Source organism: Physella acuta, unplaced genomic scaffold (genome assembly GCF_028476545.2).
Source record: "Physella acuta isolate Inbredline_101_S28 unplaced genomic scaffold, ASM2847654v3 ptg001194l, whole genome shotgun sequence".
In the NCBI taxonomy this organism is placed as follows: domain Eukaryota; kingdom Metazoa; phylum Mollusca; class Gastropoda; family Physidae; genus Physella; species Physella acuta.
Genome location: NW_026732711.1, coordinates 1 through 27,078, shown reverse-complemented (window position 1 = coordinate 27,078; position 27,078 = coordinate 1). Strand labels below are relative to the sequence as shown.

The following is a 27,078-nucleotide window of genomic DNA, read 5'->3' as shown; positions in this document are numbered from 1 at the left end:
ACGTTTGAAAAGTTTAATCCTGCATCCCATACCACCCCCCTCCCCCCATACACCGCCCCATGATAGGAGTAATGTAAGCGCCTTGGGGATATAGTCCGCCCTGTTGATTCGATGAGCGCCTGTTTTAGTACTGTACGCTTAATTTAACTAATCGACGTGGTGGGGGTGGGGGATAACCCGAGGGTCTGATATCATTGTTCATCTGGTAGTTTTCTCACTAAGTTATCTATTATCCGTCTATAAATCTGTTTGTCGTATCTATATAGTTATCATTCTACACATATTTTCTAATATTTTTCTATATTTTCTAATTTTCTCTATGTTCTTGTATTTATACTTCCATCTGCTCATCTTTACATTTATCTATCTATCGGCTATATATATACAGACATATATATATATATATATATATATATATATATATATATATATATATATATATATATATATATATATATTTGTATATATATATATATATTTGTATAACTATAGGCCTGTATATGTATCTTGATATAGACAGCATGTTAATACATACTAGTTATTGCCCGTTCAAGTTTATAGAGCTAGTATATGCCGCAGCTGCAACTGCAGATATAATCTACATGTGTGTGTGTGTTGTCACCACACATCCAGGTCACAGTGAACGGCTACAGGTGTATGCGGTGGCCTTGAGAAAAAGAGATTACAAGTCATTTGATTAGGGTAAAGGGGAGGGTAGCCATACTGAGGCGAGACATGGGAGACAAGCGACGGTTTGCCTGATAAAGGGAGACAATTATGCGGTCATATATTTTCCCCTGCCGTGGTTTGTAGGTGTTAGGTAACTCTGGTGGTGTACACACTACACTGGATATCTCTCTTCAATTGTATCTTTTGTCTCTTAACTAGCTGTAGGAATAGTTAACTTAGAAGTATTCCTGTTATAATAGGGTGGGCGAACACTTGGTTTATATATATATATATATATATATATATATATATATATATATATATATATATATATATATATATATATATACACATGAACGGATCCCCAGTCTGTAGGACGCCACATAGTCCAACCAGCTCTGGTTGCCATAGACTGCCAGGGAAAGGAAAGCCCGCTTGATATCATGTTGACCCACCTAATCTACTCGATGAACTGGTCAGGCAGGCAAACAAAGCAATTTATCTACATTATAAACAGTCTAGTTTGAAAGTCTACTTAAAACTTGTTATACAGATCATCTTCTAAGCATGCCTACCCAACCCTTCCCCCCACCACCAGCAACCCCGGGGTACTCCCAATTTTTAGGGTATTCTTTTTGGTTGAAGGAAAGAAAGGTTGCAACAAAACAATACTAGGTTGTGTAAAAAGTAATAGATACCATTTGATTAGTTGTAAATATCCAGTTAATGATTTATTATGAAATTTCTATTACAATCGCTAATGATTTACAAAAAACTAGTTAGCTATATACATGCACATACAATATAATCGAGAAGGGGAGGGGGTCGGTTCAATATCTTAGTGCACGGATGTTATTAACTTTATTATGCCAATCGATTTTTTATTGATTATGAAGCATAAGTATACAGTATCATCGCAATATCCATGTATTTTACAGTTTTTTTGGATTATCAAATAAAACACGCTTAACATGTACCGTAAAATTCAATGCTACAATTTACCTAACGAGTGTTCGTGTATTTCTATCATTGTATAATCACTACACCCACTTACCGAACCCCCCCCCCCCCCCCCCCACCCATCTTAACCCCGCTCAACAAATCTTGTTTATCTATATCCTTGTCAACCAAAAACCTCTAAGGGTTATTTTGTTATCGCTGGGAACACCCCACACCTCTAGTAACTGTTATTTTGTTATTGGTAAGAACACCCCCACACCCCAGCGCCCCGAGTGTTGTGTGTATTTGGTGTACCATGTAACAGCGTTTATTTTCTCCTCTTATTGCAGCTCCTTCGATGACAGGATTATAAAAACAATGATCTGCTGTGTGGAGTAGTTGTGTCTACTGGTTTGGCGTGAGTACATTTTCTTAATGCACGTGCATGTTTAGCTATGTCCTTTGACTCATTTTGTAATTGTGGACAATTGAGTCATGTGAACCTAGTTTATTTTTAGGCAATTATCAAAGTGTTATTAGAAAAAAAAATACTTAACAAGCATGCAGTTTCCAACTGGTCAAGTTGTAGTGCGCACGACTGCTATTTTGTAAGTCTTGGGGTTGTATCTATAGTTGAAATCAGTTACATGTCACATAGCCGTCCCTAGACCTAGAGTAAATACACAAGGTTAGGCGCTGATAAGTCAAGTATCATCTTATGCCAGTCGCTGAGTTGGTTAAACAGGTTAACTCTACTTCACCTGCTACACACGTCCAACTCATACCCGAGTTGAATTTAATGTCTAGGCCACCACTTCCATACAGCTTGCCTAATCACTGCCATCCACTTTGCCTAGCCCCTACCATACATTTGCCTAGCCCCTAACATACACTGCTTGGCCCCTGCCATACACTTTGCCTAGCCCCTAACATACACTTTGCCTAGCCCCTGCCATACACTTTGCCTAGCCCCTACCATACACTTTGCCTAGCCCCTACCAAACACTTTGCCTAGCCCCTGCCATACACTTTGCCTAGCCCCTGCCATACACTTTGCCTAGCACCTACCATACATTTGCCTATCCCCTGCCATCCACTTTGCCTAGTCCCTACCACACATTTGCCTAGCCCCTACCATACACTTTGCCTAGCCCCTACCGTACTCTTTGCCTAGCCCCTACCATACACTTTGCCTAGCCCCTACCATACGCTTTGCCTAGCCCCTACCATCCACTTTGCCTAGCCACCTTATTCGCCTTACATTTTCCAAATAAACTTTGCCGTGTAACACAAGACAGCCTCAATAGTTGTAAATTGCATGTAAATGGCTGTAACGACACGTAAATGGTTGTAAATGACATGTTTACCCTGCTGGTGTTTGGTTAAAGGTGGGGTTTGTTATTAACATAATGGACACTGAAGTTATTCTACGTTACTATAAGCATGGACTGTAATAGCATACGAAGTAAAACAACATGCTTGCACGTGCATTTTCTCTTATTCGCACGTGCATGTGGCGCTCTGTTGACTGTGAGTAGATTCACTTCCCAGGTCCAAGTTGGTTTTTTTTTTGGTTAACTAAATTTGTGGTTTTTGTTGTCTCGCTTTGGTCTAATTGTCCGGCCTTATGTAAACCTGCTTTTTTATTTATTATGTATATTTGTCCAACCATGAAGTACTTTTGTTCAACCATCAAGAACCAACTTTTGTACAGCCAATTATTTTTAAACAGCCATAAAGTACTTTAGTCCGACTACTATGCATTTGTCTACGCATATTGTACTCTGTCTTCATACCAGTATCACCGTAGGCCTACTTATATTTTCTGTTTAATGCTCTTTCTGCAGATTTCAAAGCCTTCAATCTCCGTAGCTATAGTTACCCCAATTGTTTGGGTAACTAATGCGTTTTAGTCCGAATTAAATATGTGCCATATGTTCATCTACCTATACGTTCTAAACTTACAATCTGACAACATTGTATCGGTATGGATTGACCCCGTGTTTACACGAGCTAAACAACTCATACACGTAGTGTGTATTTACCCCGTGTCAGTTCACAGTTCAGTAACCCAAGTGTAAAGTAAATACTCGCGTTATGCCATTTCTCATCACACACCCTCTCCCACCTGCCACAGGTGAATACAGTTCACACCCCCTCACCTGCTGTGGGTGACCACAACTCACCCCCCCCTCCCACCTGCCACAGGTGAATACAGTTCACACCCCCTCACCTGCTGTGGGTGACCACAACTCACACCCCCTCACCTGCTGTGGGTGACCACAACTCACCCCCCCCCCCCACCTGCCATAGGTGAATACAGTTCACATCCCCTCACCTGCAGTGGGTGATCACAACTCACAACCCTCTCCACCTGCTAAGCCTAATAAACAAATTTAAAAAAAAAATTCAAACCCTAATCAATTCAAGTCTTCTACCTTTGTTAATGATACCACGTGACCCACCCCATCAAGCTGTCGCCATGTTTTATCACGTTTCTCGACCTGGATCGATTCGCCAAAACAATCAAGACAACGGTAGGTACAGTACAGCGGGTCTCAAAACACAGTAGGCCCGCGGGCCGCGTCTTGCTCTCCTGGAACTGTAATTGCCCTCAGTTCCACCCCCCACCCCCACCCCCCCCCCCCCCCCGAGTACTAGTAAGCGTACCGTAGTTATTACATAGAGAAAACTTTGATGATACGTATACGGTAAACCAGTTTTATAATTACACCAGGCGTATAGTAATTATTGTCTGCACTGTTGTTGTGACTTCTGATCGCAGTGCGCGTTTAGGCGAAGTACGCGGGATTAGCACTGTGAGTACTGTTAAAGTGTAGTAGTGACATAAAAAAAACAACCTCACACCACTTATACACATCTTTACATAATTAGTAATTATACTGGAGGTAATACGTGAGTAGTTAATACAAAATGGTGGTTTTGTGTGTTACGGTATATTTTTTTTTGTTCGTTTGGACGAAAAAATCGACGTGTTTCTAAGAGTACCGTTGTTGTCTGAAATTGGCTTGAAGATTTGCTTGTTACAAGACTAGGATTAAGTACTGGGTAAAACCGTGAAATCGGCGGAATTGTTTCAGACTTTTTGAAAATGTGGGACACCAATTATTAGAAAGTATTTTCCTGACTCAAATATTCAGTCTCGCAAGTACGCGAATTTAAAATATTTTTAATCACTCTGGCTGTAAGATATTTATTTCTGACTCAGTGACACGGTCTTCAATAATCAGCTCCCACTTACACAAACTTAAAATTGCTCCAGTTTAATTCTGGCTGCGAGCCTGACCACAAGATAATTCCTGTCTAGATTGCCCCAATAGATTGTATGGTCATCCACATTTCGTATCTTTAAAGAAAGGTTACAAATATATGGTCAAGAGTACTATCTTCACTTTGACAAACACGAATTGACTGGGGTTCGAATCCCGGGTGAAGACCGGCGGAGGTTTGAAGGAGCTTTTATATTTCCTCAGGATGGGAATAGATAAACCAATTTTGAACCCTAGCCTAGACACCTGCCTAATGTTTTTTTTTTTAAAGTTTTTTTTCATATGGCTACACAGACTCATTCTTCTACAGTTGACCTCTTAATATTAAACTCTACTTTATCTACACAATCAACCATCTTTATTTTTAAATTCTTTATCAGAAATTTTTAATTCATCTTTTCAATTGAGCCGTGGACACTGTTAAAAGTATATATTTTCTATATAAATTATATAAATTAGCCCCCGAAGAGATGTCTGGAAGAAACTCTGCCCCCTTCTCACCCCAATATATACATATTATATATGCAATTATTCACACATTGTATACATTGTTTCACACTACTTCCAACGATCTTTATTTACTCTATCTCACAGCTATCCTGCGTACTTTAAAGTGTTTTGTTATTCAAGTCCTTCACAACAGCTATTGTCACATGGTTACTTATCGTGTCACATGACAACAAAGCGTATCACGTGACAATCGGGTCACCCAAAAATACGATCATGTGACTCAACGCTGCACTAGTTCTGCGCGTGATTGGACCTAATTTCTAATTACTACTCACTCATGATTACACATTTTGACTACACGCCCAACATATTGATTTTATTGTCAAACACTGTTAAACGTGACTTTTGTACGTAACGTAATCTTTCCATGTTGCATGTGTAGCATTGCAAATGTAATGTGTAAGCACTGTATGTTATACTTGCAAGGAAGGTACGCCCGTGTTGTTTGTCTAAGCATTGCAAACTGAATAAACATTGCATATTTATTAAGTGTAAGCATTGCACATGTAATATGTGTAAGTGATGCTCAAAATTAAATTCTCAAATCTGCCAAGAGATTATCTTTTAATGAGGAGCAATTAATTGTGCTTATTATATAATTAACAAGATATCATGTGCACATCGGCGAAATAATTAATTAGATTTAATTAATTAGCCTAATTTTATTCCCTCGTGTTTATTAATTCAGCGATAAAGATTCTGTATATTGATTTTGTTGAATATTTGTCATAAGCCTTTTTTATTTTAAAATTTCATGGCAAACATCCATTCAGAATTTATAGCGACGTTCGTTTCCGTCTTCAAATACACTAATAAAATATCTAAGTATTTAAAAACAAAAACAGGGCAATAGAACTGTTTGATGATGTGGAAGCTGTTTGTCACCATTGAAATTTATGTTGCTTTGACCTATATTTGTCACCAAATTGGATTTCCTGGACTGAAGAGTTAGACCAATGGGGGCAAAGGTCACAGTCACGTCGTTCAAGTGGTCGTAATCGGCTCGGTTGTAAGGGTAGATAAATCTGTTATTACAAAACCCTTTAATTAATACATGCGTGTTATGACTAGCCTCCCTTGTTCATGACTTGTTTTATTGCTAACATGTTAGATAATAACAAGGATTTGTGTGTATCTTAATTCTAGACATCGTATAAAACATGTAATACTTTCTCTAACTTACCAGTTATTTGTTTACATAACTACTTTAACCCCACCATGTAGTACTTGACCTTAGGCAACATCGGCAGCACTACTAATATTATTACGTGGGTATGGCTAATCTATACGAACATTCCAGTTTAGTTAGACAAGAAAACGAATGTGACACACATTGCGCTATGGTCGATAATTAAACCACAGATAAGATTTTTTTTTAGAAAATTTGATTCAACTTTGAGTTTTTGATAAACTTGCAGACGGTTATTAATTATGCAGGCACTTAAGACTTAATGAAGCTTTGCTGAATAAGACTGTGTTTACTCTTAATCTTTTGGTTACACTTAAAATGTAATTAATTAGATATTCAGTCAAAAGATTCAGAACGTTTGTCAATTAGATGTACATTTAAATTATTTTTTTATAAAAATGTCCATAGATTTCACTGAACACCAAGATATATATTAAAATCATTTTACATCTATATTTTTTTCCTGTATAAAAGATCAACATGGCCATTGATTTTGGTTAGTGTCAGAGCTATAGGGTCAGATACAACACTAAGTTTAGGTAGGCGATAGCGATACTAGTAGAACTTGACCGGCAATCAGCTGTGTCTATGTAGTAGAAAATCTACAGTCGTTATCTTTTAATCTATAAATAACACGTTGCAAGGACTCCCAGTGGCGGTTGTTGTTGAAGGTGACCCGAATCTTTGTTTTATGATTCCTGTCATACCGCGTTAATCTTGAGCACTAATCCCTTTCGCTCTTCACAGAAATGACGGGAAAAGGTTCGTGGATGTAGGAAATGACAGTTGTATCCTTGTACACACATACACACAGTCACATATTAATACACTCTCACATACATACACACACTCTCACATACATACACACACTCTCACATATATACTCACTCACATATTATATACACACACTCACATACATACACGTATACACACTCACATACATACACATATACATACTCTAGTATACTTACCCCCCCCCCACCCCAGAATTTGGTGGAGCGAATGGTTCATAATGAAAGTCCAATAGTCATATAGCTTTGTATAACCTACAATGTTCATCCATGCTTAATTTGGGAATTTTTGCAAAATGGGAAGGGTTTTAATGTGTATTACTGTTGTGTTTTCATTATTTTTCGTTAGAGGACTATTCTCATCGTTAAACATTAGCGATCTTTCATCTTTACATTTCCGGTAAAAACAACGAAGTTTTTGGTACCTCTAACCTTTGACCGTGCTTTCATAGTGCTACATTAATTTATAGAGTGCCTCGAGTTCAATTCTCGTGCTTCAGTCTGTAGGCCTTCCATGAGTCGACTCAGTTATTGTTGGTACCCAACGTCGTGAAAATAAATTTACGGTTTGTCACTGTGACTTCAACATCCCGTTAAATTTAGAATAAACAAATAAACTCTTTCTTATCTGTCATACCGGGCTGTGTGTGGGTAATGCTAATTTTTTAGCCTCCTAGTAGACAGATTTACATTAACAAACAGAATGGAAGTATGTAACAAATCGCGGGGAGACTTTCATCTCATGATCTTTACACAAGACTACATGCTCTGTCTTCACAAGATTGACCCGATTAATTGCGCGAGGCTTGTGATGCTAATTATAGTGTAAGAAATCTCATCCGGCGTCAGATTAGGATAATTTTTTGTAAGGTCGTGACCTTGAAGGTGTCATGCTGGTCACATGATCTGGTACACTTTCCATTTTTGGTTTTGTTGTATAGTTGTTGTATGTGCATGGTTTTTGTTTTTTGTATGCAGTATATACGATTTGTTTTTGTGTTTACTGGGTTTGTATGCTTTGGAAGCTTGTTGAGTTTTTATGTGGGTATGTTTGTTGTGTTAGCATTTTTTGTTAGTATGTTTATTATTGTATGTTTTTGTTAATGTGTCTGTTTTGTTTGTATGTTTGTATGTTTGAATACTTGTTTGTACCGGTACCTGCCCAGGTGTGTTTTGGACAACAGCCCACAGCCCTAGGTTGGTTTAGGACCTCAGGTTCCTCTCGTTGGAATGGTCCGTGTTGACCTACTTGGCTGGACAAGGTCCGTGTTGACCCACTTTCAGTGTTGACTGTCAACTGTCCACGTTTGTTTACGGCGAGTGTTGACCAAAAGCTCGGGGAGTTTGTCAGCAGGTTCTCATAGGCTAGATGGTCTGTGTTGCTTGTCATTTCGTTTTGCTTCATCGTACTTTTTTCCGTTTCCTACTTTTTTTTATAATAACTATGTACAACTATATTATACATAGTATGTTAGGGAAAGTAAAGGCGGCTGGGCAAAGTACTGATCACACCTTCCCTTCATATGCTTAGGTCAAGAAACATGTGAACTCTACTTCATCTGCCCGATGGATCGCGAGGTCTAAAGAGAATTCTTTACTTCTTCTTATTTTATAAAGTATATGAATGCTAGGTCTAAAGTATCCGAGCTAGAATTCCGGTTTTGAGTCCACTCAGCTTAATTTGGTACCTGGCATAAGAGCAAGTATAGATGGCTGGAAATGTATTTATATAACCAGCCACACTATCCTTTTACATGCCGAGGTCACAGACAAATATGAACTCTACTTTTTGGAACACCAGGTTATGTACATTATGTGTACATAGTACAATGTACTTATCCCATATAAACATCTATGACTTCTTATTTTTCATCAAAGTCTATAACAACCACTTTCATATGTGTAACATGGTATTTTACAGTGCTATTAATCAAAGAAAAATATTTCAAATAAAAAATAAAAACACATTAAGGGAAGCAACTTAAGGCAGATTATAGTTGTCTTGTCATTTATTATATCTAGAGCCTTTAATCTGGTAATATAATGTTAATTATCAAATACTTGTTTACTGAATTCTCAGTATTTCAAAAACACATTCGCTAGATATATGTGCTAGTAGAAAACAATTAAGAATGTTCAAAGCTGCCCGACGCAAGGGGAAGCAATCGAATCTGTACAAGAGGGGAGGTAACAACTTAAACGAGACATTGCGGGAGTTGTCTTCTGCTGAGTGCGGCTCTAAGTTGAGAGGAGATGGTCGTCTGGAATTAATTATTCATATTTCGCGCGCTCTAGTTTCGCACCAGGAGAATAACAACGAGGGCGGGGGATTTTTCATTTGCATGGGGAATGATAGCAAATATTTGATGGCGTGGTGTGGGGAGGGGTGGGGGTGTGGAGGGTGGGCGCGGGGAGGGGGCTGGGGCTGTCTATAATGTAGGCCAAGGATTAAGTTCATCGTCTTAGACTGTTACCTGAGAGCGGTAGGTTTTAACAAAATTGATTTTTACCGATGTCTTTGTTTAACAAATCAATAGATTTTTTTTTTAAAGTTCTATCCTCTACTTCTTTAATAAAAAAAAATATTCCGCTTTCTCTATAACAACAGTTATAACCACTCTAGGATAGAATTCCATTATTTGAAAAATAAAAGATGAAAAATAAATCAGATTAGTTTTAGGTTGCTGCCCCTGGTTAACTCAGCACTGTTAATAATTATTTCCCTTTACTGTTGCAGTAGAAATCCGCGGTCGCAAGTTCAATAACTCCCGATCTGTCTTGTCAATATTGGGGAATGTTCCTGAGGAGTTGTTGTCCTTACCTCTGGTGATGTTTGTGCGCACTGTGTGGAAAACATTGACGGGGTGTAAATAAATATTTTAATGCTCGATTATTAATTTTATCCAATCGGTTATTTTGGGCAATGTTAACAAATGACTCAAGTTTAGTAAACTGAAGCACGGGGTACTGTTTGTAAAGTTTAGTTTAAAAAAAAAAAACTATTGCAGGGGGTACTGTTTATAAAGGTATGGTGGCATTATATAAACTGCAGCGTGGCTAATGTTTATACATGCTAGGGGCTTCTGTGAGCTATGGCAAGGACCACTGTTTTAAAAACATTCAGGGTTTTACTTGACCTGTGTCATGGCTGGTGTGTATAGGGCCTAAAGGCTAGGGGCTTTAGTGAATTATGGCATAGACCGCGGTTTATTTAAAATTGTGGCACAGTGTGAATATAGCAAGGGACGTAATAAACGGTGGCCGAACACAACTATGTGAACACGATGTCCATGGTTTTACTCATGATCTTACTGCCACATGCCAGTTCAATGAAAGGTCCCAGCTACCTGACAATCGGTAATGACTCCATATATCATGACTCCTCCTATCTACTGACTCCGACTCAGTAATTTTCTGTGAATCCACAATTCTAAATCTTGTCTACGTTTAAAGTCTGGGACCCTCCTATTCTCAAAAAATCCTCCTAGTTTTTAGCGTACCCTGTCTCTTGTAAGACTCTGCAATCAGGTAGGGTTTAAATAGATTTACATTTGTTTACCACGCTTAGTTTTGATTCGATCTTTGACACGCTTTTTATCTGAACCTCCTCGCCTTAAAAACTAACCATGACTCCTTTACTCCCTCCCCCTCTTTTTCACCCCCCCCCCCTCCCCTCGCGTCTATTGTGTTTCCACGCAAATAGATTTCTCTTGTTTTTCTCTAGCTTTGTCTCACTCGCCCGCATGTAAATCTATTCCGAACTAGCGTTTAGCTGTGCAAGATCTCGTCTTCTTTGATGGTAAAAGAAAAAAAGATACCAATGGAGTTGTTCGGTGACATCTGCGTGCGAGGCGCCTTTGTTACTTTTGTTACTCAACTCCCCTGATATAGTTGGTTAACTCTTTTGATGTCTTTGGTTAACTCCCCTTTGTTGTTGGTTAGCTCCCTTTGTGTGCGTTTGTCACCTCCCTTGTTGTGTTGTCGGGACTCCCCGGACGCGTTATTTTGACTACCTGTTGTAAACCGTGTGGGGTTGCCAGATAAATTAGTTTTAAACAAGCTTGTTTACCTTTTCTTGTGTGTGGACGGGGGGGGGGGGGGGGGGGGTAAGAGAGGGGGGGGGCGGTTGCTCACCATTACGGTATGCAGTGATTGGGTTCCGCAAGTTTTCCTTTCATGTACAGCCTAGTTAACATGTCTTGCTGTCCTCTAGAGATGTAATACTTGCGGACATCAACCTACGACAAAGACTTATTTCAGATATTTCGTTTATAGTCGTTCCAAAATACGACCTATCCTAAACGTTTTCTATCTCCTGCTGTCATCCAGAAATGGTGTAATATAGACTGACATACACCTACAACAGGGGTCTCCAAAATTTTTAGTCCGAGGGCCGCATTAACTATCAAATTTCAGTTCGGGGGCCAATTGGTTTCTAGGGATGGCGTGATTTTTCTGAGCAAAGTTCCTCAGCCATCACCAACAAACTTTTTTTTCCGTGGACAAAGAGAACTCCGCGGGCCGGATGAGAGGACCACGCGGGCCGCATGTGGCCCGCGGGCCGTAGTTTGGCGACCCCTGACCTACAACGAAGACGTATCTATCTATCTATATATATAATTCTCTTCTGGGAGCCGCTAGAAAACAAGCTGCAAACGCGCTCCCTACCGTCCCCACCCCTACATGGTCTGGTGAGTTGTGGTTCACTCTTTATGTTTACAAACATTACAAACACAGCCGGGTTTAGTGACGACTATTAGGGGCAGATAATTTAGTTTGAAACGATTTTAAACGTAGGGGGGGGGGGGGGTAACTAAGTGGAGTTTACTTTAACGGAGGGGTGGGGGTGAAGGAGGGGGAGGGGGTTATCGTCCTTAACGAGCTACTTATCGTGTTTTAAAGAAATATTTTCAGTGGCAGCGTTGGTAGTGTCGAATTCACAAAGTTCACAAATTATGAATAACTGAAAAGTAGAATAATAATCATTAAAAAAGTTTTAAAAAACCCACGTTTTCTGATTGAACTAAAAAGTAGAAAATAAATGCTATAGGCCCTACATCACAATAATGCAAGCGATCACTCTACTATAAGCGATGAAAAACGTGGGGCGCCGAAGTAAAAGTTATATTACTATTGATTAGATAATACTATTGACTTTTATTAGGGAGCTTGTAGAGAGTCAACAGTATTAGAAACTGTAAGAAAATCACGGCGCCCCACGTTTTTGCTCGCTTATAGTAGAGTGATCGCTTGCATTATTGTGATGTAGGGCCTATAGCATTTATTTTCTACTTTTTAGTTCAATCAGAAAACGTGGGTTTTTTAAAACTTTTTTAATGATTATTATTTTCTACTTTTTAGTCTTTGTCTGTTTGTTTGCATTAAAATCTTGCTATCGATTTTATCTTTTCACTTTTTTTGGGTAAACGAAGACAACTCGTAAAAAGACAACTCGTAAAAAGACAACTCGTAAAAAGACAACTCGTAAAAAGACAACTCGTAAAAAGACAACTCGTAAAAAACACGTTGTTTGAATACGTTACTGACTAGAACACATAGATTTGAACCCGTGTCGAGTGGGATAGCAATCGTGTGCCCAACCACTCGACCATATCGTCTCCCCCAAACTGGCCTACCTCCTGTAAGTTTAAACTCGGTTCAAGCTTAATTCTCTGCCCCTAAGCCTGTGGCGACATGTGATCGTTCGCTTCACTGCGCGCGAGGTACGCGTCGCTGGTTTTTTTTCTAATGGCTAGCAGAGGAGAATTATATATATAGATTATATAGCGGTCTAAAATGCTCAATAAAATGTTTCCATTGATCAATTTAGTAATAATAACAATTGAATATTCAATGGTCATCCAAAAGAAAGCTTCCCTGAAAATTTCAGCGCGCTAGCTAACTGGGAAGTGCCAGAAATTTCGATCGCAAGATTTGATTGGAAAGACAAACAAATAAACACACAGAGAAAGCAAGTTAAAGAAAACGTGGGAAAAAACAACTAAATAGCGGCGTATGATATGCCGCGGGTCGGCTCGTTTACGATATTTTGTTTATAGTAGCTCCAACATACGACCGATCCCAAAATGCCCAACCATCGAAACGTGGGTTTTAGCTGGTCTTAAGTTTGATAATCTTTGAGGCTAGATAAATATTAATATAATTGATGTTTGAAACTTATCGCTGACGACAATTCTTAAATGTAATTAGTCCTGTTGCAAACACTAATTTTAACCCTAACCGTAATTGATAAAATAAAATAATGAATAATGTTTATGTTTTTACCTAAAAAAACACTCGACATCTTTGTCACAACTCCACGTTAATATTATATCCATTCAAATCCATTTTTCAGTTTTTATACATTTTGTTCGAATCCGAGTTTAACTTACTAGAACGTCACTGAGTCCACCCAGCTAAGTTTGGTATTTAACACAAGTTAGGGGTGGTGAAGGAGGCTGAGCATAGTGCTGTCCAAAGGTCCTACATATGCCGAGGTCACAGAAACAGTGGAAATCTACTTTACTTGCCCATTAACCGTCAGGTTTGAAAAGGGAACTTTTCTTTTTTTTTTAACTAATATTCTTTTTAAAATTTGTTATACCCTTGATGTTATCAGACTTCGAACCCGAATACTCCCAACGGTACTGATTTAATCTCCTGATAAAATCTCTTGATCTCAACCTACCACTATACTTTTTTTCCGCTAACGTTTGAATCAGAGGCCTTAAGTCTTATTGAAGGAGGCGGAAAGTTTGCGTCTCTACTCTCAAGCCCGTATGATTCATGGGGATAGCCTGCCACTCGAGTTCTATTTTTAGCCCCACCACTTATGACGTCACTGCTAACTAGACCTATAGAGATATCAGCTCCGCCCACTCAGTGTCACCGAAAAACGACGTGACTTTTAAGAACAAGGAAACTGTTGAGTGTAATTTAGAATCACGAGCATTGTGTATGTTGATGGTGGTATTCGTTTATGTTTTAATGTTTTGTCGTGTGACATAATTCAGCCGTTTGAGAACATTGGTAGCCAGGTAAGTTTTCATGTAATTGACTTTTTTTTTTGTTTTGATAGGATTTCTCTCCCCTTCCAAGATTAAGGGTAAATAACTCTTTGTTAGATCATATAAGACTGCGTGTTGCTAATTACTAATTTACGGCTAAATTTTTATAAAATTCAAAATTTTAAAATAAGGTAACATTTTCTTTAAACTTTTATGTTTTTAAAAAGCCAAATTTTGAAACATAAATTTCATAACAAGACGGGGTTTTTAAAAGACTACTTCATTCTTTAACATCCAGTTTCCGATTTATAAAACACTATAGGTCTATGTTGGTAGTATTTTCCAATTGGCTCCCTCAACTGTCCTAGTGGCTAATTACGATTGATTATTTTAAAAACTTAATTAAATATGATGACGCCAGACTTGGAAGAAGCGTGTTCATGCGTGTGTAGCGAACTGTTCAATTTGAACATCGTATAACCAATTCTCGATAACCATCGAAGGCACTAGAACCTTGAAGTGCTACTCATTGATTTTGTTGATGTTCTTTTTCCCCTCCCTTCCATACTAGGCAACATAATGTTCAAGATACAAATTAATATTGTATTCTTATTGACATCATACTTTTTTTTTCAATACTTTTTTTCCCTTAAACAATTCTGTTTGTTAAAATAATTGAATTTTAAAAACAAGTAAAGCATGAACATTTTAAATTAAAAATTTGTATTTTAAAACTTGTTCTGAACACTATAAAAATTTCCGCTGACGAATTTTAGTGTACATATGTAAAGTGATAACCGTTTGGTTTTAGCTGCTCAAAACAATATTCATAAAATTTTAAGTCTCGGATGAAAATGTTTTTTTTTTAATGTATATTTTATTTTGGTATTCCCCTATACAATTATTCAAACTATTCACATCCGCATAACTGAATGCTAAGCGCCTTACTCAACAGCTCATACATTGGTGACTTTGTGACAACAACGGTGACGCTGTGACACATCGGACATTCACCCCACAGTTAACGTTTTGATTGTATTGGAATTTCACCCCCACAGCCACCCACACCCCCTTTACACATGGGAGACAAAATCGAAGGCTTGACCCAACACCGTCAACAAGCTGTCGACTTGAAATCGTTTATCCTTTATTAGGCGAGGATTAGGGCGCTAATCTCGTTTTCTTTTTCATCCTGGTTACTTGACATGGAATAAATTAGCCCCAACTTTTTTATGGGCCATTTTTTTTTCTCCCCGGTAATGGTCAACTTGACATTGAAAAAAACAATTAGCCTCACAGTTTGTATGGGGCATTTTTTTTTACCCATACTGCCAGTCAACAATGGAGCCTTCAAATAAGTTATTAGTGCTAGTAAATTAATGTTAATTAGATTATTAAGACCGACCAACAGTTAGATTGGGGTTAAGATTACGGATAAGGTTATTCTTGACATTAGTATCCAATAAATAGTCCATACCTTATTGCTTACAATCAGAGTTTCTTCCAGTCATCTCCGAAGGAAGTCCACCGTCCCCCGAACGAAATTGAATTCCTATAGAAAACTTACTTTTACCTGTGTCCGAAGTGCCCGCCTCCAGAGTTTCTTCCAGGCATCTCTTCGGGGGGGGGGGGAGGGGGGGGGGGGGGAGGGGGGGGGGGGCGGGGGCGCGAATAATGCCTACCGCCCCCCCCCCACCCCGAACGAAATTTATATTAAAAAATATATACTTTTACTAGTGTCTGCTCCCCCGGACAATGTTGTCCGCCCCCCTCCCGAAAATATCAAGTGTTCCCCCCCCCCCCCACGAAGAAAGAAGTCTGGAAGAAACACTGCTTACAATCGTATACCCCACGTTTCAAGAACATAAGCGATGTTTGAAATATCAATATAATAAAAAGGACACCCAAAACATTGTCAAAGTTGCGTGCCTATTTCTAGCCTAAGCGCCTATTTTAAGCCTGTGTCAAATATGTTCTACGTTGAGATGGTAATATATGCCCTTTAAGGTAAAAATCTAAAATAAATTACATACGGAAGTGTCTCGCTCCCTGGGCGGGGGGCAGTGAATAAAAAGGTAATTAACGGGAATTGGAATTAAAACTAGCTCTTGTGAGAGCTCGGTTCTATTTAGTGTTGTGAAAGTGGTTGATTGTGTTTGCGGGGATTTCCAACTATTTAGTGTAGGAGAGTGACAATCGTGAGAGTTAGGGGCAATTAAAAGCCTGCCAAGGTAATTGTTTAATGTGGAGTGGTTGGTGAAGGGGTTGCAGCGGGTTGGAACACTTGCAGGTTGTGTGTTGTTGTGACGTAACAGGTAGTAAGTAGTAGGTGCTGTAGTGAGGTTGCTGATGTTAGATGACGATGGTTTTTGTAGTGAATTTGGGTTTGGGGTTACTATTGGCGAGGGTTTTTGTTGAGAATGTTGTTGTGTGCCTGGTGTTGTTAGTAAAGTTGCTTTAGACGTGGGTTCGAATCGTACTTATTTGACTAAAGACACCTTTGTTTTCCAACCAACCAGTTCTATGGCTCATGCAGGTTTTATTGAGCCGTAGAACTGGTTGGTGACCTACTTACCAGCCCTATTGTCACTATTTGTAGCGACCTCTACTAACTTCGTAATCAGCAACAATCATTTATTTAAAAAAAAAACTACCTGTACCTACAGATTAACATGTTGTACAACCCTACAACATGCTGAGGCGTTTTGTAGTAATGTTCGGGATATTGATATTAAGGTTGAAAGTATTGATTCTAATATTAAAGTTGATGTTGTATTTATTGAGAAGTATGTTGAAAAAAGTCTGTTTCACACGATGTTGTATTTATTGAGAAGTATGTTGAAAAAAGTCTGTTTCACACCAGTGTGTAAGTTTTTTAGCAATTTTTTCAAAGCGTTTATTTATTTTTAGAAAAAAAAATGTTTTCCGTTTGTTTTTCTTTAAAAACGTTAAGGAAAATGTATCCATTTAAGAGCAGTCACTTATGTATTACTAGCCAATGATGTGCTAGCTTGTCAACAAAGACAAGGATGCGGATGTAATAGAAGTTAGTTTAGGTCCGAGTTGGGTTTTTTTTCGCCCCCGTGATGCTATCTAAAACAGGAAAAAAGCGCACTTAGAGTGGGGATAAGTCTTTGCACATTTTAGGGAAATTGTTTCTTGATTTTACTTTTATTCTCCATTGCTTTTGTAACTGCAATACATCTTATTGTAATACAGCTATTTTTTTGACGTGGGCTTTGGTCACAACGCCAGTTAGTGTTACTCATTTGTAGGTTGCTCAACCGGTTAAAGCCGAACAGTTATAGTTTCTGACGAGAAGCCAACCACAAAAAAAGTATTTCTCTTTTACCGGAAATATATAGTCTTTTTATTGGTAGGGGTGGCAGGGGTGTCATTAATGCCACGCTCATGTTTATATATATATATATATATGTTACGGTCAAAGCCCGAAGTGCGGCCAAACCCCGGATTGGCCGGCCAATGCGCGGATTGGCCGGCTCTCTTGGCCAAAGCCCGAAGAACTTAGAACTAAGATCGTATTTCGTACATTGGCCGGCCAATGCGCGCACTGGCCGGGACGTACTGGCCAAAGTCCGAAGTGCTTAAACTTGACAGCGTATTTTGTACATTGGCCGGCCAATGCGCGCATTGGCCGGGATGTCCTGGCCAATGTTCTATCTAGACTAAGTTGTGATCGCGTTTTCATTATTCTGGGTGCGTTTTCATTGTGAGTAACGTATTGTTTAGCTCTTGTTTGTGTAGTATTCTATATGCAAGGCGACATGGATCAAAAGGGCCGTCAGACCATGAGACAGACATGTTTGGATGCAAAGCAAAAGTGGGACTTAGCATTTCAAATCTACCAAGAGAGGCCCTCAATAAAATAGTTACTGAGGAATATCTTCAGAACATTGAACAAGAAATGGAGGCTGCCATAAATGCAACTACATCTTCAGCTAGCACATCTGCTGCCGTGGCGGAACGCCCAGACCAGTTACGTGACAATAATAAGGCCAACAGATTCTGTATAGTTTGTGAAAAATATTGTAGTGCAGTTCATTCTTGTGGATTTTGTGGCAAAGATGTCCATGCTATTTGTGGAGTACCAAATGAAGCAGACGAAGGGTACGGAGGGAACATTACCTGCAGATTATGTCACAACAAACAAGACATTATGGAACACGGGTCAGCAGCTCATACTGGCTTGCAAAATCAAGGTGCTAAGATGCTTAAAACATCAAATACAAAATTTAAAGATGGTGAAGTGGGTGACAATGTACGCATCCGTGTTCCAGATGTTGACAGAGGTCGCGGTGATCCCCGAAGCGTGATTGCAGTTGTCATGAGCGTCGAGGGCGGTTTCTACAAATTAGGAACGGAACATGGTGTTCTAAAACAACTGTATGCTAGAAGTGAGTTTTCAATTCTTCACGAAAAACTGCTCTTATTGTCGTCAGTTGGCACTGAGGAAAAATCACAACGAACCGTCGCATCTTTACAATCATTGACTGGGGGCCAAGGCTACACTCGCTGCAATTGCACAACCAAGTGCACAACAAATCGCTGCAAGTGTAAAAATGACAAGCTGCTATGTAATTCTAAATGCCCTAAAAGTTCAACTTGTTGTAATAAATGATAATACTGATTGATTGAGACTATAGTACAATAAAGAATTTGAATGTTTCTGTCATTTACTTTAATTAATAATCAATAAAGACTTCGTTTCATGATCCTTACGGCATTAAAAAACCCAAAATCTGCTCATGATTTTCTAATTCGGACTTTGGCCGGTCGTCCCTAGCCAGATTATCTTCTAATTAAGACTTTGGCCGGTTTACCGCGGACTGGCCGGCCAAAGGCCGAAATCAAGAGCTATTTCAGACTTTGGCCGGTCAACCATGGCCAGTCTGCGGATTGGCCGGCCAAAGGCCGAAATCAAGCAAAGTTTCGGACTTTGACCGACCTATGGGAGGCGATATTGGCCAATGCGCGGATTGGCCGGCCAATCTGCGCATTGGCCGACTTCGGGCTTTGACCGTAACATATATATATATATATAATGTATGGCAGTCTGGAAGTAACGTTTGAGAATATGTTGAGTGCTAAAGTGCTATATTATTTTTGCTGATGTGTAAAGTTAACGGACCAAAGTATGCATGTTGGATGTACGAACTTAATCACATGACCGGTTGCTTCTCCCTAGTGTTAAGAAAAAAATTTAAACATCGAACCCTAACCTGACAGGCAGTTTCATGTTTGATACGGTTTGAATTTACGTGCAGGGGTGTGTGAACTTGGACCTAATCTTCCTGAAGTAATGGGGTGTGGCACTATGACCCCCTGATATGGGGTGGTTCAGTTTTAATCTAACGGGTTATTGCACTTTCATTTACTGTAATGTACACGTAAAAAGTAAAGTTCCGTTTCAAGCATGACGGTCTATAGGGGCAAGTGAAGTAGAGTTCACCTGTTTCTGTGACCTCGGCATATGAAGGGGTATTGTGGTTAGAACTATGTCCAGCAACCTTTACTTTCCCTAACGTGATAGTTCATGTCATGTCATGTTTGCCTGTCGTCCCTACTGTGACATAGGCCGCTGACAAGAGTTTTCCAGACGTGATAGTTAGGCACCTATAAGAGCTGGGTGGACTCAGGGACGTTATACTGCAATAAGTAGGTGATGATTTAATCCTATCCTTAATTTCTTCCATGCATTTCTTCTATGGAAAAGGGGGGGGGGGAGCTCCTGCCAGTTTGTATGTTACATAATCATTTTTTGACGTGTCAAAGCCAATACAAATACTTTCGAGGCCTCACCGCTAAAGTGCTTAGTCTTTTATAAAACTAAAAAAAAAATGCTCATCTACTTTCATAACTGTAAACACAGACCTATCAAACCCACTGTGAATCGTGTTCAGTCATGCGTGCCATTCAAAGACCTCGTCTCCGCAGCGTAACCAGGTTTTGAATAGCGAGGCGCACCTTCTGGAAAAACTCGTCACGTGACCGGATGTTGTTATCATGTCTTCTGGGTATGAGCGTGGTGGTTACAAAAGCCAACGAAATGTATGCGGAGTTTAATATACACCACCAATAGCCCAGTGGTTCTAATACTGTTATTCATATTGTGTGTTTTTTTTTCTACGATCGCGGGCATATTGGTATCTTTAATATGTATCGCCCCAATCTTAAAATAATAAATTAGCATTTAAAATTAAAACTAAATCAACGAATAAGTCATGTCGTACCTTAATACCGAACTAAAACCTAACTCATGACTAACCCCAACCCTTGACTAAACTAATGATGTAACCCTGGATCATTCTCTAACCCACAACCCAGCCTAACAAATAAGCCTAACCGATGGTCTCACGAGTAAACTAAAACCAACCTACGAACTAACTTAACCTATGACCTAAAACCTTAAAACTGATTTAACCCTAACCGATTTGCCAATCTCACCCAATGACCCAATCCTCTTGCGTTGTACCAAGCCACCAACAAACTACAACAACAACACGACACACTGCGTAGTTCTATTCTAAACATCCCATCAACGCACCTGCTGTCATCCACAGCCCCCTTGTATTTCACAGTGAGAACCACTGAACCATACACTATTCACCCTAACCCCACAACCCTCGCATTTCGCTGAAACCCATACAATCCACTTGAAGCATAACACGCTTCAGTTTTCATTTCCGGTTGTAGCATACGAATATTTAACAATTCGTTGTTTGGAGAAGTTAATAGCTGTGAACTTTGAACCTTGCCTGTATGTGTCCATATTATTATAATCACACTGTTTTGTTTAAAGGTTTTTTTTTAAATAACAATAACCTTTCAGAATTGTGTAGAGTAAGTGTTCATAATTTTCTATTATTTTGTATTATTTAAAGCAATAGACAGCCATTTTTTATGTCTATAGAGTCATTATCCACAGGTAGGTGGAGTAGAGTTCATTACATTTGAATATGCAGATTAGTGATTTTTTTTTCTAGATACCACTATGTTGTTATTTGAAAACGTGATTGTCTGGTAAAATGTGTATATGTGAGATTACTGGGTTTTTGTAAAGAGCATTAAGGCTGACTAGTATGCGAAATCCGGCTAGGGTATAAGCTGGGCATTGCTCTTAATGAATATCAACATATACTCAACATTAGGGTATACAAGAAAAAACACTTCGGTCAGCATTAACTTTGAATGTTGTTGATGATTGACAACATTAGTTATATGCTGTTGTGTGTGTTAAATCTTGTTCATGAACAATGCGTGTCTGAACCACTAACACGTATCACATCGTGTCTAGATCTAGTAAGGTTGTTCGCTTCATCGGTATTTAACGACGGGACATGCCATAGTATTTCACATCTAGTGAGGCGTAAAATATTATCTTAAATGAAAACAAGCTTTATGTTAACTAAACTATCAATTTTGCGAATATATTTAATATAATATATGTATGTATTCAAATATATTGCCATATGAACCTTCACTGAGCTCCTCTACCATATAAACTGCCCAAATAGCACCACTTTTGTTTTATTTCTCCTTTTCCAATACTCCACTTTATACAAAGTACAGTAGCTTAAAGCTGTGTCAATTTCTACCAAAGAATGTATCATACAACGTGTGCATTTTATGTATTGGGTTTCCCAAATTTTAAACCAAAACAAAACAAACACTCCAAACTTGCTACTGCGTCATACAGCAAGTCTAGGCACAGCCCGTTAAAACAAAAACAACAAAAATAACTTTCTATACCCCCTTAGCCTTGCGCCGGCCTAAATATTTATTCCGCGAGGCCACGGTCGCCTTTTTTTAAACCGCCTTTTGACATAATTCGTTGCCGCGCGCCAAACACCGTCACCTGCCTCGTGTTTTCTATGTCATGGCCGACTGTTTTGCCGCTTTCTTAAGACCTGTGTTTGTCTTCAATACGCTCCCCACCATCCCCTCCCTCCCGTAACATTGCCTTTTATAAGACAGCGAAAATGTCTGGAGTTTTTTGTAATGTTTAAGTTTAACAGGCCTAAGCTATCTACTCAACAGTAGTAGAAAATTACATCGAGGCGTTGATGTTAGTAAGCCCTTGAATATACATTAAGCTATCCATTTTGTAATTCTGATTTCTTCTTAGGAAATCAATATTTGCAATATAGCTTGATGGGGTCAGTAGAACCAGTGGCGTAGCGAGGTCGGGTGTCACCCGGTGCGGCACTTAATGGTGTCACCCCCCCCCCCAGAGGCGTAGCGACCCTTCCCGGGGACAAACTTTCAAATTTTCGATTTGCACCCCCCCTCCCCTCAAATTTTCGATTTGCAACCCCCCCCCCCCCCTCAAACTTTTCATTTGCACCCCCCCCCCCCCTCAAATTTTTCTCTATATATTTTGCTATTTTTTGCCTTGGTGTCACCCCCTCCCCCCTAAATGGTGTCACCCGGTGCGGTCAGCACCCCCCGCCCCCCCTCGCTACGCCTCTGAGAACGTCCCTGAGTCCACCCTCCTCGGATGGGTCACTAACTCATGTTAGGGAAAGCAAAGACGGTTGGGCATAGTACTGACCACACTATCCCTTCAAATGCCGAGGTTCGTGAAACAGATGGACTCTACTTCATCTGTCCCACGTGTCATGGACACGAACGAGAAAAGATGATGACTATAAATTATTATAAAACGAAATGGCGATAAATACGTCCATCATTACTAACAAATGGGCGTGTGTTGTATGATAAATAGACTAGACCGCGTTTGACTGTCACCACGTAAACCAACGCAATAGACGTCTAAATACAGATTTATGCCTTTATCTTTAAAAATTCCACCAATGGTTGTTTCCATAAACTGATCAAAATATACCCTCACCCATACACACGCATTTTTATAGTTTACAACTTGACAATGTATTCGTTTTACCGGGGCTTTCTCGTAGGAGTTTTGTGTTTATCAGAATATGTAATTCAAATCTAACGGTATGGGGTGGGGGAAGGTGGGGCTTAAGTTTGTAATCTCTGTCTGATAGAGTTCACTGGCTTGTTTAGACCAGTGGTTTTTAACTTGTTTAGACCAGTGGTTTTTAACTTGTTTAAACCAGTGGTTTTTAACTTGTATAGAGGTACCGAACCCCACCATTACCATAAGCGCTTTAACCGAACCCTTATTAACAGTTCTATCGTCCTCACTGACAAAATCAAATCGTGAATCAAATGAGTTGGGTGTGTGTCTTGACTTCCGCGGAGCACCTGAGACTGACTCACCGAACCCCTGGGGTTCGATCGAACCCAGGTTAGGAACCACTGGTTTAGAGGGTGACGATTCCTTGATTAGTTTTCAGAGTTGAGTTGTCCCCCCTTGTATTTATACTTCAAATTTCTGAACTGTATTTATTTTTACAAACACCGTTATTTATGCTGAATATTTTCTGTTAAAACGTAAAATTTACTGTTCATCTTTCTTTTCATTAGTGTATACTAAAATGTTGTTAAAATGTTTTTAACAAAATTGCTAATTTTTTTTTCTATTTATTTATTTTTCAGTTTTAAGAAGGCCCCTTTCTGAAACAGAAAAAAAAACAAATCGCCATTGAAATAAACCTCAACGGTCAACATACGCCCTAATCAACACCATGGATTAATTATTCAATTAATTTCGTGGTGTCACCTTGACCTTGTCATCTAAAATTATGGATTTTAAAACGGTAGTGAACAAAGTCTCTCGGCGTTTCCTCCGAACCGGCGTCTGCCTGATTCCCGCCAAACGGACCTCACTTGGACAACACTTCCCCGTCTGGCATGGCTCAACCCAAAAATCTGGATAAGTTGGTGCTGTCGATCGTGGCGACGGTGATTGCCGTCGTCGCGTGGTTGCTGGTGGTGGCCGGGTCGTTCGTCCCCCGGTGGGCCCGACCCCTGAACACGACCCACGTCAAGTCCAACGTGACGTACAGCCTGTGGGGTCGGGAGGACTGCTATGATTACATCTGTACCACGAAGATTAGGTGAGTGTTGGTTGAACGGGTTTTTTTTTTTTTCTGTGGCGTCATGTATGCACATTCTCTTGGGTTCTTGTCAGCATATATAATGTAAACATTGTAACAAATACAGATACTTTTTAACATAATGTAAAAGTAAAAACGATACCAAGTACACCTCACACAATGTAAACAGTATAACATATACCGAGCATGTTTTACACAATGTCAACATTTTGACAAATACCTTTTTGTTTTACACAATGTAAACATACCACGTATGTTTTACACAATGTAAACAATATAACACATACCAAATACTTTTTATATTATAAACCGTATAACAGACACGAACACTGTTTTACACAATGTAAATATAATATATACTAAACTTATTTAAAAAGTACAATTACATTTTAGTTAAGAAAACAGTGATTCTCACTAGTACGTAAATTTGCATGCCATTATTGCACAACAAACACAATACATATGGTTACATATTGCTTTAACACCGCATCACATAACATCAAACAGTTGTCAAAAGTGTATTGATCCACGCATAAAAAAACAGGTTTTTGTAAAGTCTAATTTCTTTTACATGCATGGTTTAAGAATGCCATGGCAATCATTAGCCTACTCATTTATTGTACAAAGTGAGTTATGAATCATAACATACAAACTTGGTGCATTATTCAAGAATCGTACGAATACGAGAAAGTGTATCTGGTCTTGGTGTGACGTCAGCCGAACCCCATACAATCACGTGTCCCTAGGGGACTATCACGTGGTAGGGTAACGCGAAAGTAAACTGTTGGTCAGTTAGCACGTTCGTCACGATTTCACGCCTAACCCGCGAGTACAGGGTGTGAAGTCACCCCGCACCTCAGATACATCGGTTACAGCGGTCGGGGTGGGGGTAGAGAGGAGGAGAAACATCAGTTACAGTAGTGGGGAGCAACATTCCCTCTAAGGGGAATAGGCTAGTGTGCAATTTGTGTTTTGTGTGCGCGGTGGTCTCAAGGTCTTATACAAGGATATTTGTATTACAAAAGAACTGCGCGGCAGGTTCAAAACAAACTGCGCGGCCGCACAACCGCGCAGCTTAGAGGAAACACTGGTCGGGAGGGGGGTGGGACATCAGTCAGGTGGAGGGGGGGGGAGAGAGACACATCAACTGCACTAGTGAGGTGAGCCATGAGCTACATAAATAAAGTCACATCAGTTACAGCAATAGGTGGGTGGGGGGGGGGGGGGGGGGGGGGTGACATATCAGCTATAAAGTCGAGGTGGGGGGGGGGGGATAGAAACTCATCAGCTACAGCAATCAGGGGGAGGGTGACACATTAGCTATATCAGTGAGGGTGTATGGAGACGCATCTGCTACATCAGTAAACTAAGGGGAGACATTATCTAGTGAGGGGAAACTACGTTATGACTCCCTTAGATGACCTATTCACGATACCATATCCACATAAATAAAGCGGGAAATTGTTCAGTCACTATACCCTCCACTCACGATACCCTTCCTCCACTCACGATACCCTTCCTTTACTCACGATACCCTCCCTCTACTAACGATACCCTCCCTCCACTCACGATACTCTCCACTCACGATACCCTCCACTCACGATACCCTCCACTCACGATACCCACCACTCACGATACCCACCACTCACGATACCCTCCCTCCACTCACGATACCCTCCCTCCACTCACGATACCCTCCACTCACGATACCCTCCACTCACGATACCCTCCACTCTCGATACCCTCCACTCTCGATACCCTCCACTCACGATACCCTCCACTCACGATACCCTTCACTCACGATATCCTCCACTCACGATACCCTCCACTCACGATACCCTCCACTCACGATACCCTCCACTCACGATACCCTCCACTCACGATACCCTCCACTCACGATACCCTCCACTCACGATACCCTCCACTCACGATACCCTCCACTCACGATACCCTAACTTTATCCCCAGACGTGAGAACGTGGAGACAAAACGCACGTGGTTTGATGAGCACGATCGTGAGCAGGTGGAGATTAAGACTGAGATAATCCACCGGCCAATCACGACGTGTGTCGTGGCCCAACTTCTGCAACATCACGTGGTTTGAAGATGTTGGTGAGTACAGGGATGTCATACACTGGTTGAGTTGGGTTGGGTTGGCTCGGGTTGGGTTATGTTGGCTCGGGTTAGTTTGGGTTTGCTCGGGTGGGTTGGGTTTGCTCGGGTTGGGTTGGGTTTGCTCGGGTTGGGTTGGGTTTGCTCGGGTTGGGTTGGGTTTGCTCGGGTTGGGTTGGGTTTGCTCGGGTTGGGTTGGGTAGGCTCGGGTTGGGTTGGGTTTGCTCGGGTTGGGTTGGGTAGGCTCGGGTTGGGTTGGGTTTGCTCGGGTTGGGTTGGGTAGGCTCGGGTTGGGTTGGGTTTGCTCGGGTTGGGTTGGGTAGGCTCGGGTTGGGTTGGGTTTGCTCGGGTTGGGTTGGGTTTGCTCGGGTTGGGTTGGGTAGGCTCGGGTTGGGTTGGGTTTGCTCGGGTTGGGTTGGGTTTGCTCGGGTTGGGTTTGGTAGGCTCGGGTTGGGTTTGGTAGGCTCGGGTTGGGTTGTTTAGGGTTGGGCTGGGCTGGGTTTGTTAGGCTTGGGCTGGGTTGATTAAGGTTGGGTTTGGTTAGACTAAGTTAGGTTATGTTACGTTA

The 27,078-nt window shown here is 40.3% G+C and overlaps 1 long non-coding RNA gene across 1 annotated transcript in view; it reads left to right on the top strand.

Annotated features, from left to right (window-relative positions):
* LOC131957002 (uncharacterized) overlaps positions 1–26,504 on the top strand; it is a 28,222-nt gene extending 1,718 nt beyond the window's left edge. Inside the window, exons 2-4 of the long non-coding RNA XR_009389017.1 lie at positions 1,959–2,026; positions 23,939–24,399; positions 26,367–26,504. This is a non-coding gene — a long non-coding RNA (uncharacterized LOC131957002). The remainder of the gene's footprint in view (positions 1–1,958; positions 2,027–23,938; positions 24,400–26,366) is intronic.
* Positions 26,505–27,078: the final 574 nt, after the last annotated feature.